The sequence below is a fragment of the Odocoileus virginianus genome, chromosome 22, assembly GCF_023699985.2.
Source record: "Odocoileus virginianus isolate 20LAN1187 ecotype Illinois chromosome 22, Ovbor_1.2, whole genome shotgun sequence".
Taxonomy (NCBI): domain Eukaryota; kingdom Metazoa; phylum Chordata; class Mammalia; order Artiodactyla; family Cervidae; genus Odocoileus; species Odocoileus virginianus.
Window position 1 is genome coordinate 11,870,663 of NC_069695.1, and position 10,508 is coordinate 11,881,170.

General features: G+C 39.2%; 2 non-coding genes across 2 annotated transcripts; both read left to right on the top strand.

Moving 5' to 3' along the window:
- The first annotated feature begins 335 nt into the window (after positions 1-335).
- Positions 336-442, top strand: LOC139030487 (U6 spliceosomal RNA). Its single transcript, XR_011482852.1, has one exon. It is a non-coding gene; the product is annotated as a U6 spliceosomal RNA (small nuclear RNA).
- A 9,479-nt stretch (positions 443-9,921) lies between these two features.
- Positions 9,922-9,993, top strand: TRNAC-GCA (transfer RNA cysteine (anticodon GCA)). Its single transcript has one exon. It is a non-coding gene; the product is annotated as a tRNA-Cys (tRNA).
- Positions 9,994-10,508: the final 515 nt, after the last annotated feature.

The window sequence follows — 10,508 nt, forward strand, 5'->3', positions numbered from 1 at the left end:
AGTAACCCCTGCCTGCCACAACTAGCGAAAAGCCCACGCAGCAATGAACACCCAGCACAGCCAAAAATAAGTAACTAAGAACCAAACAAACAAACTTCTATACATCAAAACAAGCCACAACAGAAATGCGTAGAAAGGGTTTGGGAAGTCATTAACAAATTATTCAGTGTGGTTATTTCTGGGGAGAAAAGTAAATTTCTTCTGTTTTGTGGATGTGATGGTAGATTGAATTTTTTAACCTGGTATAATTGTGATCGTTAGAAATGTACAGAGATGATATATTCCTTTGTAATCGAGAATATTAAAGACATCAATACAAACAAAATTTAAAAGCTGTGCTCACTTTAGCGGCACATGTACTAAAATTGGAACAATACAAAGAAGATTAGCATGGCCCCCGTGCACGGATGACACAGTAATTCATGAAGTGTTTCATATTTTTTAAAAAAAGCTAATGGAAAAGTGGTAAAAATATCTGTAATATATGAGCCAGTCAAAGGATGAATATCCTCACTATGTGAAGAGCTGTTACAAAAACAGAGGGGAAAATGAACAACTCATTAGGAAATGGGCCAAGTGCACAAATAAGCAATTAACAAAAGGAAAAATGTTTATGGCCAAAAATCTTATGGAAAAATATCAGCCCCATTAATAATTTAAAAATTTAAATTAAAACAAGAAGTTTGGCAAAGATATCTAGATTGATACATTAAAAGAAAAATAATTGATCTTTGCCAAGCTTCCTGTTTAAATCTACATTTTGAAATTATTAATTAGGCTGATATTTTCCCATTTATTTACTCTCTATATAGTGAACTCTTGACACTCTTAGGTACTGCAGGAATGCACACTGGTATGTTATTTTGGCAGGCAATCTGACAATAGTTATCTAATCTTTAGGGCTTCCCAGGTGGCGCTAGTGGTAAAGAATCTGCCTGCCAATGCATGAGATGCAAGAGACGTGGGTTTGGTCCCTGGGTCAGGAAGACCCCTTGGAGTAGGAAATGGCACCCCAGTCCAGTATTCTTGCCTGGGAGATTCCATGGCTAGAGGAGCCTCGTGGGCTACAGTCCTCTGACTGTAGGCCACAGAGAGTCAGACACGACCGAGTGACCGAGCACATACACGCATCTAATCTTACAAGTGTGTATATATTTTGACCCAGTAATTTCATTTCCCATATTTATTCTCAAGAAATAATTAAGAACAATCCAAAGGGGACCACATCAATGCATTGTCATTAAAGTGCCAAAAATTAAAGTTAAGAGAGAATGTTAAAAGCAGCAAGGGAAAGGCAACAAGTCACATACAAGGTTATCAGTTGATTTTTCAGCAGAAAATCAGCAGACCAGAAAGGAGTGGCATGATATATTTAAGGTGATTAAGGGGAAAATTCTACAACCAAGAATACTTTACCAGGCAAAGCTCTTATTCAGATTTATGGGAGAGATCAAAAGTTTTACAGATAAGCAAAAACTAAAAAGTTCAATCCTACCAAATTAGCTTTACAAGGAATGTTAAAGAGACTTCTCTAAGTGGAAAATAAAAGGCCACAACTAGAAACGTGAAAATTATGAAAAGAAAAATCTTATAGGTAAAGGCAAATATAAAGTAAAGGTAGTAAATCAATCATGTACAAAGCTAGTAGGAAGGTTAAATGAAGAAAGTAAAATCATTTGTATGTACAGTGAGCAGTTGAGGAATACACAAAACAAAAAGATGCAAAATATGGTGTCAAAAACAGTGATCACAAGGAGATAAGAATTGAAATGCAGGTTTGTTAAGATGCATTGAAGCTAAGTGATTAGCAACTTAAAACAATCGCACATGCACACACATATATATATAGACTACTATGTATAAACTTCATGGTAATCAGAAGCCAAAAATCTATAATACACACAGAAAAGAAAAAGGAATCCAAACATAACACAAAAATAGTCATCAAATCAAAAGGGAAGAAAGTAAAAGAAGAAGAAAGGAACAGAAAAGAACTACAAAAGCAACTCCAAAATACTTTATAAAATGTCAGTAAGCATATATATCTCAAAAGTTACTTTAAATGTAAATTGACTCAATACACCAGTCAAAAGACATATGGTGGCTGAATGAAAGCAAGACAAGTACATATACTACCTAAAAGTAAGTCACTTCAGATTTAGAGACACAAACAGACTGAAAATGAGGGAATAGAAAAAAGTATTCCATGTAAATGTAAATTTATAAAAATTGAAGTAGCAATACTTAAATCAGCTGAAATAGAATTTAAAATAAAGACTATAAAAGGGACAAAGAAGGACATCATGTAATGATCAAAGGATCAATTTAAGAAGATATAACAATTCTAAATATATATGGACCCAACATAGGACTACTTAGTATGTAAGGCAAATATTAATGGATGTAGGAGAAACCAACTGTAACACAATAATAGTAAAGGACTTTAACATTCCACTGAAATTGATGGACAGGTCACCCAGATAGAAAAACAATAAGGAAAAAGTGGCCTTAAATGACACATTTTATCAGATGGATTAATAGATACATAAAGAACATTCTAGATACATATAGAACATTCCAGCCAAAAGCAGAAGAATACACATTTTTGTCAAGTACATATGGAACATTCTTAAGGATATGCTAGGCCACAAAACAAGCCTCAATAAATTTATGAAAACTGAAATCATATTATGCATCTTTTCCAACTGCAACACTTATAGAAATCAACTATAATAAAAAAAACTGCAAAAAATGCAAACACATGGAGGCTAAACAGTATGTTACTAAACAATGGATGGATCACTGAAGAAGTCAAAGAGGAAATAAAAAAATAGCTGGAGACAAATGAAAACAAAAACACAATAGTGTGAATCTATGGGACATAGCAAAAGCAGTGTAAGAAGGAAGTTTATAATGATCCAAGCTTACCTCAGGAAATAAGAGAAATCTGAAATAAACAACCTAAGTTTATAGCTAAAGAAAGTGGAAAAAGCAGAACAAACAATACCCAAAGTTAGTAGAAGGACATAAATTAAAAAAATCAGAGCAGAAATAAATGAATTAGAGACTAGGTTGGATGCATGAGACAAGTGCTCGGGCCTGGTGCACTGGGAAGACCCAGAGGGATGGGGTGGAGAGGGAGGTGGGAGGGGGGACCGGGATGGGGAATTCATGTAAATCCATGGCTAATTCATTTCAATGTATGACAAAAACCACTGCAATGTTGTAAAGTAATTAGCCTCCAACTAATAAAAATAAATGGAAAAGAAAAACTTACCTAAAAAAAAAAATTAAAAAAAAGAAAAAAAGAAAAAAAAACTACCAATGAAACTAAGAGCTGGTTCTTAGAAAAGATTTAAAAAAGCTGATAAATCTTTAGCAGACTCATAAAGAAAAAAACAGAAAAGCCCAAATCACAACAAACTGTGGAAAATTCTTAAAGAGATGGGAATACCTGACCACTTACCTTCCTCCTGAGAAATCTGTATGCAGGTCAAGAGGCAACAGTTAGAACTGGACATGGAACAACAGACTGGTTGCAAATCGGGAAAGGAGTACGTCAAGGCTATATATCATCAGCCTGCTTCTATGCAGAGTACACCATGCAAAGTGCCAGGCTGGATGTAGCACAAGATGGAATCCAGATTGCCGGGAGAAATATCAATAACCTCAATACACAGATGACACTACCCTTATGGCAGAAAGCGAAAAACTGAAGAACCTCTTAAGAGGAGAGTGAACAAGTTGGCTTAAAACTCAACATTCAGAAAACTAAGATCATGGCATCTGGTCCCATCACTTCATGGAAAATAGATGGGGAAACAATGGAAACAGTGAGAGACTTAATTTTTTGGGGCTCCAAAATTACTACAGATGGTGACTGCAGCCATGAATTAAAAGACACTTGCTCCTTGGAAGAAAAGCTTTGATCAACCTAGACTGCATATTAAAAACCAGAGACATTACTTTGCCAACAAAGGTCCATCTAGTCCAAGCTAAGGTTTTTCCAGTAGTTATGTATGGATGTGAGAATTGGACTATAAAGAAAGCAGAGTGGTGAAGAATTGATGCTTTTGAACTGTGGTATTGGAGAAGAGTCTTGAGAGTCCCTTGGATTGCAAGGAGACCCAACCAGTCCATCCCAAAGGAAATCAGTCCTGAATATTCATTGGAAGGACTGATGCTGAAGCTGACGCTCCAATACTTTGGCCACATGATGCAAAGAACTGACTCATTGGAAATGACCCTGATGCTGGGGAAGATTGAAGCCAGGAAGAGAAGGGGACGGACACAGGATGAAATGATTGGATGGCATCACCGACTCGATGGACATGAGGTTGAACAAGCTCTGGGAGTTGGTGATGGACAGGGAAACCTGGTGTGCTGCAGTCCATGGGGTCTCGAAGAGTCGGACATGACTGAGTGACTAAACTGAACTCAGAGATGAAAAAAAAAAGAGAAGTTACAATTGAAATCATACAAATGCAGAAAATCATATGAAATTACTACAAACAACTATATACCAATATAATGGACAACCCAGTAGAAATGGACAAATATCCAAAAATGTGCAATCATCCAAGACTGAATCAGGAAGAATCAAAATATGAATAGATCAATTATCAGTTAAAAAAAAATTGAACCAGCAATTAAAAAAACTCCCAAGAAGCTAAAGTCCAGGACCAGAGGACTTCTCAGGTGAATTCCACTAAATATTTAGAGAAAAGTTAACCCCTATCTTTCTCAAAATATTTTAAAAAATTGCAGAGGAAGGAAAACTTTCAGACTCATTCTGTGAGTCCAGCATCACCCTAGTACTAAAACCAAACAAAGATATCACACAAAAAAGAAAACTACAGGCCAATATCAGTGATGAGCATAGATTTAAAAAAATTCTCAAAAAATATATTAGGAAACCAAATCCAGTAATACATAAAAAGATCACACATCATGATCAAAAGGGATTTAACTTAGGGGTGCAAGAATGGTTCAATATCTACATATCAAAAATGTGATACATCAAATTAACAAACTGAAGAATAAAGTCATATGATTATTTCAACAGAGGTAGAGAAAGCCTTTGACAAAATTCAATATTTATTTACTATAAAACCTCTCCAGAAAGTGGGCATTGAGGGAACATACCTCAATATAATAAAGACCATTTATGGTAAGCCCAGTTGACATCACAGTCAATAGTGAAAAGCCTAAAGTATTTCCTCAAAGATCAAGAAAAAGACAAGGATGTCCACTCTCACCACTTTTATTTAGCATAGTATTGGAAGTTCTAGCCACAGGAATCACATAAGAAAAAGAAATAAAAGGAATCCACACTGGAAAGGAAATATTAAAACTGACACTATCTACAAATGTTGTGTTGCGTTGTAAAAAGACAAGGATGTCCACTCTCACCACTTTTATTTAACATAGTATTGGAAGTTCTAGCCACAGGAATCACATAAGAAAAAGAAATAAAAGGAATCCACACTGGAAAGGAAATATTAAAACTGACACTATCTACAAATGTTGTGTTGCGTTGTATGCCCAGTCATATCTGACTCTTTGTGACCCCATGGATGTAGCCCACCAGGCTCCCCTGTCCATGGAATTTTCTAGGCAAGAATACTGGAGTGGGTTGCCATTTCCTACACCAGGGAGTCTTTCTGACCCAGGGATCAAACCCACTTCTCTTAGGTCTCCTGAATTGGCAGGCAGATTCTTTACCACTGTGCCCCCTGAGAAGATCCTCCTCCAGGGGCTCTTCCTGACCCAGGGTTCAGGAAAAGTGGACAGATACATGTAAAAGAATGAAATTGTAGTATTATCTGATATCATATACACAAAATTTCAAGATGGATTAAAGACCTAAATGTAAAACTGGATACTATAAAACTCCTAGAAGAAAAAGGTAAGTAGAACACTATTTGACAGAAACTGTAGCAATATTTATTTGGGCCTATCTCCTGAAGCAAAGGAAATAAAAGTGAAAATAAACAAATGGGACCAAGTTAAACTTAAAACCTTTGCATAGTTGAGGAAACTATTGATAATATGAAAGGACAACCTACTGAGTGGAAGAAAAATTTGCAAATCATATGACCACAGGGGGTTAAAACCCCAAAATACAAACAACTCACACAACTCAATCTCAAAAAAAACACTGAACCTGACTTTAAAATAGGCAGAGGGACTGAACAGATATTTTTCCAAAGAAAACATATAGATGACCCACAGGCACATGAAAATATGCTGAACTTTGCTAATCATCAGAGACACGCAAGTCAAAACCATGATGAGCTATCACCTCATACCTGTGAGAATGGTTATCCTCAAAAAGACCACAAGTGTTGTTGGCAAGGATGTGGTAAAAGGGAACCCTTATATACTGTTTTTGGGATGTAAATTGGTGCAGCCAGTATGAGCCATCAATTCCAATACTGGGTATACATATATATATGCAAGAAAATGAAAAAACTAATTTGAGAAGATGAATGCATCTCAAAATTTACAGCAGTCTGATTTATAATAGCCAAAATATGGAAGTAACCTAAGTATCAACAGATGAATGAATAAAGAACTTCTGGTTCACACACACACACACACACACACACACACAAATACATGCACACATACACACACAGTGGAAAACTACTCAACCATAAAAAAGAATGAGGTTTTGCCATTTACAACAACATGACTGGACCTGGAGGATATCATGCTTAGTGAAATAAGTCAGTCATAGACAGACAAATACTGTAGGTTATTACTGATGTCTGGAATCTAAAAAATGAGATAAACTAGTAAATATAACAAATAAGAAAGAGACTTACAGATATAAATTAGTGGTTACCAGTGGAGAGAGGGAAGGGAGGAAGGGCAAGGTAGGGGCAGGGGTTTAATAGGTACACAGTACCACATACAAAAAAAATAAGCCACAAGAATATATTATTCGACATATAGCCAATATATATAGAAATATAGCCAATATTTTATAGCTATAAATGGAGTGTCATCCACAAGACCACTAAGTTGTACAGTTAAAACTTAATATATTTTTAAAAAATTTCTTGTATTTTTTAAAATTAATTAATTAAACTCTTTGGCTGTGCTGGGTCTTTGTTGCTGTGTGTGGGCTTTCTCTAGATGCAGGAGTGTGACCTACTCTCTAGTTACAATGTGTCGGCTTCTCACTGAGGTGGCATCTCTTGTTGGCAGCAAGAGCTGTAAGGTGCATGGGATTCAGTCGTTGCAGTTCAAGGGCTCTAGAATGCAGGCTTCGTAGCTATGGAGCACAGGCTTAGTCGCAGCATGTGGAATCTTACTGGACCAGGGATTGAGCCAATGTCCCCTCTATTGGCAGTCAAATTCTTAACCACTGGACCTGCCTGAGAAGTCCAAAACTAATATAATATTGTTAATCAACTATACCTCAATTTTAAAAAGTAATAAGTAAGGATATGCACAAAGATAAGGCTCTAAGGATGTTCACTGTAGGGTTGCTTGTAATAGTAAAAGCTGTGGATCAGACAAATTAAAACAAACAATTTTTAATCATAAAAGTATTGACTAGATGAATATTTGTTGATTTTGAAAGAGGCAATAAATATTGCCAAACAAAAAAGCAATTTATAAATAATATGTGTAATATGAACTCACTTGTGTGAAGCACCTAACAAACACACACAGAACACTGAAATGAATCTGAAATAAAATCAGCCCTAGCCTTCAACCAGAAAAAAACATTTTTTTCACCTAATACTTACTAAAGAAAGGCAAGACATTTAATTGAGCTACTGTAGTGGGGAACAGAGAATTCAGTACAGAACTGAGCTTAACTCTAAGCACAGCAGAGAGCTGGGGATGTAGACATGGGGTCAGTGGGTGGGAAATGGCTAATAGTAACTTGATTACATATTAAGAGTAAGGGCATTCTTGCTAAACTGGCCTAATGGGCTTCTTGTTAAAGGCAGACCAAGGACTTAGATATCAAGGATGGGGGATGAAGAACTTGATTAGATATCAAGGATGATCAGCTATCAAGGCTTAGCAAGATTCTTGGCTAAAACTGGACTCAGCGGACCAAGGTCAAGGCTTCATTGAGAAGAGGGCTCAGAGGAGCCTGACTAATGATTGGTCAAGGAGGGAGTCCTTGCAGGCCCATGCGAATGAGATCCTGTTCCATCCTTGAGCTTCAGAAGGCCCTGGGCTTTGGAGTGTCTTCACTGAGATTGTCAGAATTCCTACCTGGGCCTGGGATCAGCTAGGCACATTGCCCCCAGCCCAGCCCAGAACCTGTGAGTGCTCCAGACCCTGTGTCTCCCCTTCAAGCACATTCTGACGCTTCTGTCCCAGGCGTGGGAAGGGCTCCAGGACTTATGTCTGGAGTCTTCTAAGCCCAGACTCTGGTCCTGGGAGGGTGGCCTGATGATGGATAGGACAGGTCACCCTATCCTATGGGTGGATAGGTCAGGATACCCCTGACCACTGTAGTATTTGTTTGGTGGATTTGTGGGAGATTGGGTCCCCCAAAAGGTGCAGACATGCTGATTTGTAGTGACCCTTACGGATACAGGAGGAGTTTGGGGCCCTGGGCAACTGATGGTCCACTGCTGGCTGTTCGGCTTGAGCCGTGTGTATGGGTTGGCACATAGCTCTCATTCTGATGTAATCAGGCCATGGTCCTGCTGCTGATCTACATACCCAAGGGTTGCAGGTCTGGTGGCAGGCATCCTTTACCCCCGACGTCCCTACCCTGGCGCGCAGACCAGTCACCCTGCACCTGCAGGAGGGTCTGTGCCATGGGTCAGCCAGTCCTCCAGCAGCAGTGGCCATTTCCTCTGATGGCTTTTGAGACACTTTTCCCAATGCCTGTGGGCTTTTCTCATCACTGTCCTCTCTCACCTCCAGCTGATGTGGTGATGATGTCACGCCTTTTCAGGATGTATGAAAACATGCTGGACAAGGGTTGACCATTTCCTGCATAAATGTTCCTCGCTTCTTGCTCCACCCACAGGCTCCTCACGTATCCTTCCCACTGGGATCAGTCTTTAGAAAGCAGGACTGTTCGTTTCCTAGGACTGTTGTGACAAATTATCATAAACTTAGTGTTTTATTCCCATACAGTTCTGGACTCCAGAGCCTTGAAATCAAGGTGTCAGCAGATTTGGTTCCTCCTGGAAACACTGAGTGAGAGTCTGATTCATGCTTCTCTCTCAGCTTCTGGGTTGCCAGCATCCTTGGTGTTCCTTGGTTTACAGATGGTTGTTCCAATCTCTGCCTCCGTCTTCACATGGCGTTATCCTCTGTGTGTCTGTGTCTCCAAATTTCCCTTTCCTTATAAGAATACCCTTTACTAGATTTTTGGGGCTTCCCTGGTAGCTCAAATGGTAAAGCGTCTGCCTGCAATGTGGGAGACCTGGCTTCGATCCCTTGGTTAGGAACATCCCCTGGAGAAGGAAATGGCAACCCACTCCAGTACTCTTGCCTAGAAAATTCTGTGGACAGAGGAGCCTGGTGGACTACAGTCCATGGGATCGTAAAGAGTCGGACACGATTGAGCAACTTCACTCCACTTGACCAGATTTACGGCCCACCCTAATCCCAGGTGAAGTGAAGTGAAGGGAAGTCACTCAGTTGTGTCTGACTCTTTGCGACCCCATGGGCAGTAGCCTACCCCAGGCTCTTACGTCCATGGGATTTTCTAGGCAAGAATACTGGAGTGGGTTGCCATTTCCTTCTCCGGGGAATCTTCCTGACCCAGGGATAGAACCCAGGTCTCCCGCATTGTAGATAGACGCTTTACCATCTGAGCCACAATCTCATGTGACTTTACCTTAACTTGATTACACCCGTAAAAGCACCTTATTTCTAAATAAGGTCACAGTCACAGAATCCCACTTCTGACAACACTGAACTGGGGCTTCCTGTGTAGCTCAGTTGGTAAAGCATCTGCCTGCAATGCAGGAGGCCTGGGTTCAATTCCTGGGTCAGGAAGATCCCCTGGAGAAGGAAATGGCAACCCACTCCAGTATTCTTGTCTGGAGAATCCCATGGACATAGGAGCCTGGTGGAATATAGTTCATGGGATCCCAAGAGTTGGACATGACTTAACACTATCTTTCTTTCTTTTTCACAGGTTCCAGGTGGTCTGAATTATAAGAGGACACTATTCAACCCAGTGTATGGGGATCTGGTCAATATTCAAATAGGTCACATTCTAGGAATGCAGTGATTATAACCTAAAGACTTTAAGAGAAAACAATGGGTGGAAGATGTGTTGTTTTATGTTTATACTGCTACTGCTGCTGCTGTGAAGTCGCTTCATTTGTGTCTGACTCTGTGTGACCCCATAGATGGCAGCCCACCAGGCTCCTCTGTTCACGGGATTCTCTAGGCAAGAATACTGGAGTGGGTTGCCATTTCCTTCTCCAATGTTTATACTATGTAATCCCAAATGGTAAACTTAGCATGATCTGGAAATGAGTGATGGCTCACATTTTCCAGCATAG